Source organism: Parus major, chromosome 6 (assembly GCF_001522545.3).
Source record: "Parus major isolate Abel chromosome 6, Parus_major1.1, whole genome shotgun sequence".
Lineage (NCBI taxonomy): Eukaryota > Metazoa > Chordata > Aves > Passeriformes > Paridae > Parus > Parus major.
This window is the reverse complement of record NC_031775.1, coordinates 21,767,788-21,775,739: the sequence shown is the minus strand read 5'-3', so window position 1 is coordinate 21,775,739 and position 7,952 is coordinate 21,767,788.

The following is a 7,952-nucleotide window of genomic DNA, read 5'->3' as shown; positions in this document are numbered from 1 at the left end:
GGGGTGGGGTGGGGGGCCACGGCCAGCGCGACCAGGGGCGCCTGAGGCCATGGATGATCCTCACGCGGAGCGTGGGATGATGGGGGCCGGAGGGTCTGTCGGGCCCGACAGGGCTCATGGCAGGCACGGGCGGGCCTCGGGCCATGAGAGGGGGTGCCAGGGCGATGGAACCAGGAGGGCCGAGCCAGGCTCTGCTCGGTGCAGTAGGACAGGAGGCAACGGACAGAAACTGATGCACAGGAAATTCCACCCGAATACAAGAAAGAACTTTGCTGTGTGGGTGACCACACACTGGAACAGATTGCCCAGACTTTGTGGAGTCTCCCTCACTGGAGATATTCCAGAACCATCTGGACACGATCTTGTGCCATGTGCTCAAGGATAACCCTGCCTGAGGAGGTTGGACCAGATGACTGACTGTGGTCCTTTGCAGCCTGACCCATGCTGTGATTGTGTGACACCCACCCGGGGAGTCTGGCTGGCCTGGGGTCTGAGTGCCCACCTATGGTGCCAGTCAGGCATGGGAGCCTGGGGCTGTGCAGGTTTGGGCACCCTAGAAAGGGATGAGAACAGTGTAAGTTTGGGGCCTCCAGCCATGGAAGACCCTGGCTGCGACTGGGGCCCTGGCAGCACCCAGACATTATGGGGGACACAAAAACAGAGGCTGAGTCCCAAAAAAGGCAACAGAACTGGTGAAGGGCCTGGACCACAAGTCCCATGAGGAGTGGCTGAAGGAGCTGGGATTGTGCAGTCTGAAGAAGAGGAAGCTCAGGGGTGACCTTATCAGTTTCCAGCTACCTGAAAGGAGATTGTAGACAGGTGAGAATTTGCCTCTTCTCCCAGGCAGTGACCCAAGTGACAGGACAGGAGGAAGTATCCTTGAGCTGTGCTAGGGGAGGCTCAGACTGAATATTGAATATGAACAGAAAGAGTGATGTTGTAAAGGACTGCCCAGGGAGGTGGTGGAATCACCATCCCTGGATGTGTTTAGGGAAAGATTGGAAAGATTGGACATGACACTTGGTGCCATGCTCTAGTTGACATGTAAGTGTTCAGTCATAGCTTGGACTTGGTGATCTCTGAGGTCTTTTCAAATCTAATTGACTTTGTGATTCTGTGAATCAGGTCTAGCAGAGGCTGGGAGGCTCAAGAATGCTGTGTTGGGATGAAATCATTATGGCTGGAGATGATTCAGTCAAGGTGTGAAAGGTGTGATGGAAGGTGGGTGTTTGGTGGGGCTGTGGACCAGGATGGCAGTGGCCTGAGGAGGGATAAGCAATAGCAGAACCTGGTAAGGATGGAAGGCAGTGTTCAGAGTGAAGAGTCTGGGAGCAGCTGTGACTCTAAAGGGGCACCAGACAATCCAGTCAAGGGTGGAGGAAGCCACCATGAGACTTGAATCCTGGTTATAGGAATTGAGGGAGTTGGAAGAGAGCTTGCTGAGGTGGAAGGGCTAGGTTTTGATACACAGCCTTAGAAGGGGATTTCAGTCATGGCAGAGAGAGAGTGGATGAAGGTGCTCGGAGATGGCCATGACAAGGTGCTCAGGGGCTAGAAGAAAACTGCCAGTTGGGTGGGTTGGACAGTCTGGTGAGTAATTGGGAAGACACAGTCGATGTTTGGCTGGCTAGGATAGTTTTCTGGGATGTTTTGTGCCCTGGGGTTTTCTGCCATGGGCTGGCAAGATGAGGGACAGTCTGTGTTGAACAGAAGAAATAAGAATAAACTGTGGGAAAGACTGTGGAAATCTAGTTTTGATGTTGATAAGAGAAATAAAGATCCCAGGGAAAAAAGAAGTTTTGGAAGAGAGAAATAAATTGTTTGAGAGGTAGCCACATGAGCTGAGGAAAAACTGGGTGTCTTAAGTAGAGGACAATGCTGTGAGACAGTTGAGGTGGTGAGGATGTAGCGCAGTCTAAGCTGAGGTTGGAGGAAAGTTGCATGATGGACCAGGGTCATCCAGGCATTGGAAACAATTTGGGTTTAGATGCCAGAGTAGTTGAGGTGAGACAAGTGGGATGCTGGCAAAGTGCAGCGAGGACTGGAAGGAGGGGTTGGGACTATGGGTGACGGGTGGTGAGAGGGAGCTGCCATGGATGTGGAGCTACTCGTGAGAATGCTGCATGAAGAGAGAGCACAAGCAGAAGGAAATAGCAATGGGGAAGGAGCTTTCCCAAGGGCAAAGCTTTATTTTGTCCAGAAGCCCTCTGGACACAAGTTGGATTCATACAAGTAGAGGGATTTGTGCATGGGAGGAGGTGTAAGCAAGAGCACCAAAGGCAGCTTCTCATCTTCACTGGGTTCATTCTGGCTGCATCCATACCTGCTGGGCCACAGAAAAGGAGATTGAGATAAAGCCCGTGGGATCTGCTCTATTTTAGATGAGTTGGTGATGGGGCATGTCACACCAGCACCAAAGCTATCACAGGATGGACATCTGCTGTAAAGATGAGGGCAGCTGCCTCCAGCAGTGCCGTGCTTTGTGGGACACATTTGGCTTGCAGCTTCCAGATCTGCTCTTCTACTTTATGGTGTCCTGATAAGCTGGTGTAGTTTGGAATCTGGCTGCTCTTATCCAGGCGCTTTGTGTGTGAAGAGGGTGGACCGGGTGTTCTCCAGTGTTAAGACAGTGTTAAGGTTATTTGATACAACATTTTACTGCCTCTTTGTCTATTTTCCATTTCTTGGAATTGGTTTTTGAATTACAGCCTCTCAGGCAGGGTGGGTGGCACTTTAGGGTGCTTTGTGGGCTGGCTGGACTGGGCAGAGGACTGGAGAGCAATGCACTACCTCTCTAGATTCTCAACTTTCATTAAAACAGAATAATCATTTGTGGTAGAAACTCTGAAACAGCAGCAAATATATCCAAAGCAGCTATGGCAGCCTTGGGGGTGTGGGTCAGCAGTCAGAAATCATCCAGACAGCTTGATGTAACAATTTACTGCTTGTCATCTGAGCCGTGGTAGGTGCCCGTGAGCACGTTCCTGCATGTCCTGATTGCACCGGGAAGCGCTTAAACTCCCCTCAACGACTGCCTGCTCCAACTCCATTGATAAGAGGGTTAATGCTGAGGTTTAAATTATTTCAGTGTTCATCCAAGTGAGTAAGTACAGAGGGGAAGTGTCTTCTTCTGCAGAGCATACCAGCATTTCTCACAGCTGTGGGGCAGGGCTGGTGGAAGGTCATAGTTGGAGCACGGAGGGAAGGATGAGCTATAAAACTGCAAAGCATGAGAGATGTGTAGTGCTGAAGTCTTTGGCACCGTTAAGCAGCATCTGCAGTGGGCGCATGGTAAGGGCGAAGGGAGGCTGCTACATGAAAGAATATGCTGCTTTCCAAAGTTTAGGAAATGCTGTGTGAAGCAGAGCTTGTGGCTTCCTCATCATTGTAATAACAATCTTTACCAAGAGACATGGTATGTTATTGATAGATGCTGGGGCCAGCGGATGTCCTGTGTTTTTCTAAAACCATTGATTTGAGATGACATTGCTGTGTCAAAACCAGATTTGTCAGTGTGGTCCTGTTTTATAGTCAAGGAAACTGAGTCACAGACTGTCTAGCTGACATAAGGCACATCTGGTGAAGAGGATGAAATACCAGCATACCTAAACGCATAATCAGGCATCTTTCTCCTGGTCTTCAGTTCATGTTTCTAGGAAAAGCAGCATCTATGTCTTGCCTGCTCTAGGCATACCTCATACCTAGAAATTATTTCTTTTGTCCCATGTTCCTTGGCAGTAAGGCTCTATTCAAAATGGTCCTGTGAAAAAAAAAAGCTTTCAAGGATTATAAATGTATCACTACTTTAGTTTTCAGTGCAGTTCAATGTCATGTTTTTTTGGTTTATTTTACTGATTGCTGAGAGGTTGATAGGAGAAATCATCTGCAGATAGGAGAGTATACCAATCACTGGCCAAGACTTTGAAGTTCTGAAACTAGACAGAGACTGCTGACATTGTCCAGTGCTGGGCACTGGCTCTTTTCTGCACAGGGCAAAATACTCCTTTCAAACCTGCTGAAACCAGAGGAGTTTGATTTTAATTATGGAAAGAGGAATCATGCTGGTATTGGTTTATGTATCAAACTGGAAAGAGCTGTGTGACCTCTTTGACAGAAAACTACATTAGTAGGTTTGAGCTGGAAAAACTCCGTAGGTGACTTGACTCCATTAAATTTTGGATTTCAATGCAGGAAAGAAAGTCTGCATTGAATGACACCATATGGTGGAGACATGCAGCAAGCAAATGATTTTTTGGGAGTTTTGCCAGAGTAAGAAGTATTGAATAAACTGTGCTCAATAGATTAATTTACTTCGGTTGTATTTTGAAAAAGACTGGATGATTTTATGACCATTAGTGACATTTGCAGTTCTGCAGCCGAAGATAAAGGTAATCAGACGTCATTCTTCAGGGCACCAGCTAATCAGTGCAGTTGTCAGGAAGGACTCCCCTCCTCCAGCTCTGTGTGTGCAGGATTGCACCCTGGATGACAAATGTAGCCTCATCTATCCACTGTGCAAGGCAGGATATTTGGCTCAGCTAAGCCCCTCGCCCTTCCCTGTGTCAGCTCCCCCTGCGTGACTTTCTGAAATCGTCATGTGTATCCTCTATCTTCAACTTACTCTTTAAAAATGGTGAATTTTTAGATGCCATTTTGTTGAAACCATATTGTTTAATTTAAAGTCAATAAAATTGGTGCCCAGAGCTGTGCTAGGTGCTGTGCTGGCAGAGCACGGTGGTGCTTCCATGCCATGGAAATACAATCTGTCAGGGGGGAGAGATAACCAACTGATATGAATAAGCAGAATCCAAGACAGGTTTGAACTTGACATTTTTGCTGCCTAAACCTCATCAAGGATTGTAGGTGTGGCAGAGAAGGAATTAGTAGAAGAATCATGGGCTGGTTTTATGGATATTTTGTGAAGTTTCTCCCACGGTTGTAAGTAAGTCACAGAAGTTTGAGAATAGAGCTCGGCAATGCTGGGGAGCTGTGGGGAGACAGGAGTTGACATCTCAATGGCAAAATATTCTTGGCTGAGATGAGCCTTGAGGATAAAGACAAGTGACTTGTGGTTGCAGTAGTAGGGAAGAGGGTGTCTCTGCAGGGGTGTAGAGATGGAGGAAATGTGGTCGTAATGGCAGGCTGAGCTGCTGAGCTTTGTGGCTGTATTGCATCTTAGTGAATTGGTTCTACCTAAACATCCACATCTAGTAGATAAGCAATTGGTGGTGACTGAGGGTGGTTTTATTTTAAATTCATTATCTGAGCATTGTGGCTAATAAAGTTAAACAGAATACATTTACTTCTCTTTCCTAATAAGAATCAACTGTGCTTTGCAGCAGCTTGCGGGCCATGCTTTTTATCCATGCCCCGTGAATCCAGCCCTCAGTACAAAGGAAAATTGTTCTTTCCATTATGGCTTTATACTGCCAATCTGATACAATATTTAAACAGATTATCTCAATGCTCTGTTTGTCCCAAACCAATTTTTGCTTTGGCCTGTAAAGTGAATCTTCCTTTCAGTGGCTTCTGTGGTACAGGATGTAGTTATATGCATCAACTTGTTCAAGAGACCCATATACAGCATGGATTTAAAGCTGAATAAACCCGCAAAACCCTTAGCTAGGACTATAAATGTCACTGTATTTTTATATATGTTGGATTTTTATTTTTTTTTGAGAGAATAGGATTACTGCATGCAGCTATAATTGAAAGTCCTTTGATAATTTGGTGGGTATTTTAAACCTAGCAATGATATACTTTCATAAAACCACACATCCCTGTTTTGTGAGGGATGCTAATAAGATGGTTAGCTTTGCTTTCATGCTCAATGTGTTTATGAGTGCTCTTACCCATTTAGTTGCATCTCTGAATTTAATGCCCCACTCTGATTTCACAGTAATTGTCAGGAGTCTCTTTTTCTTATTGTATGTCCCTGCTCACTGTCTGGAAAATACAGTCTCCTCACTGCTGACCCCATCAGTCTGTCTCCTCATGGTGCTTGTAAAGAAAACCCTCTCCCACCAAGGACAAAGATGTTTTTAAACAAGCCAATCTGATATAAGACATAGTTTGCTTAACCCAGAGGTGACCAAGAAGCTATTGCTGGCTGACTGTGCCCAGCCTTGAGTTCTCTGTCTGGCTGCCCTTCTCCAAAGGCTGCACACGCTGCCATGCTGTGCTGTTCATTATCTGAGCAGCATCTGCAGTTCCCTTCTCTGTTACAGATGCCGCAGTCTGCTTAGTTTTGTGCAGCTGACACGCTGCCCTTACACTCCTGTGAGGCGTCTCTGCGGCTCCTCAGCCAGCTCACACCTACCCTGGCCTCATCCTGCTTCTCACTGTGGACACTCCAGTGAGCGAGTGCCACTGGCCTGGCTGCCATGCAGGCATCCTGGGAATCCTCCCTTCTCACTACTGGCTAAGTCTCAGCATGAGACATTTGTTACCTGCCCTGCTTCAAAAATTTGCTCCTCCTCTGTTGCTTCTGTGCATCCTCTTTGCACCAGATCTTCCCATTTCATGGCTTTCTCCCTGACATCTCCCATCAATATCAAGACATTGCTTTCTGACTCTCCTCAGCCTGTTAGTTTCAGCATTGTGTTTGCCAGCAGAGGAGTGCTTGTCCATCAATGTGTGTGTGTGCAAGAGGGGCTGCTTGTCCCACATAGTGGTGGCATGCAGCAGGGAACTCTGCTGAGTTATTTTTTCCAGTCTACTAAGCTGTCAGAAAATGCCTTCTGTCTTTCTAGCCAGTGTGCTCATAAAACCAATTAAAAAAAAATGAAAAAGAAAAAAAATGAGAAACCCATTTGTGCATGGCTTTTCTTAGTTTTAAATCTTTGCTAACTACAGGGAGAGTGCTGGACTCACATTTTAAATACTGTTTACAAAACGGTAACAAGTCACAGGAACCAATACTCTTATTTGGCTCTTGATTTAAGTTGTATATACAGACCATGTAACCTATGCTGGCAGCTACTGAAATAAAGTCCACTTCTCTGTGTTGGCTTGCTTGTCTTCCAGCCTTTTAAATCAGCTTACTTTATACCTTAGAGAATACTTTTATTTCTATATATATCTTCTCTTCTATTGGCTACCCCTGATAATCCTGTGATCAGCCATGCAGCAGTGTCACTTGAGTAGAATATGGAACGATGCTGATCGTTTTCTCATAGGCTGTCATACTAGCCCAGAAATAGCATCCATCTACAATGGGAGAAGCTCTATTAACATTTACAACTGTTCCTCTTCCCGACCCTTGAGAATTGCTCCGTGGTAGATAAGCAATACTTTGTAATACATTTCTTTGCGCTCAGTATTTTGGAGTTGAATTCTGAAATATAAAGGCACCTAATCCTGATCTGCTCAGGGATACACTGCTCTGCTCTTAGCAAGTGGAGCTGTGAATAGGATTAGCATTTCAACAGCTTCTTTTTTTAACTGTGAGCAATAAACTAAAATAATAGGGCCTGATTCAGAGCTCTCCAAAGTCGGCAGTAGTGCTTTGGCTGATGTACATTGGCTTTGGGTCAGGCCCATAAGAATGGCAAATTCAGTGTTTCCCTAGAAAGGAAGGAGAATATGTGAATTTTAGAGTTCCTACTCCTGTGGAGTCTGTCTGCACGGAACTGAAATCCACAGCTTTACAAGCCAACAAACACAACTGTAAATTTGATGGCAGGTGAAAAGAAAATGTGTTGTTAGTCATGCAGTTAAAACTTGTGCTTTTTAATGATGTCAAGGGCACTTGGGACATGCATATAAACAAGTAACCATTAGAGGTATTTCTGCTGCTGTTCCTTTTCTCTTCCCTTGGACGTGTGGAAGTGTGCAGCCCATCATCAGGGTAGAACATGGGTTGGGCACTGTGGCCGGGGAGATGAGCTGCTGGGCTGGCAGGGCTTGCAGTGACTGGCTGCACTGAACACAGCCCTTCAAATTCATTAGCC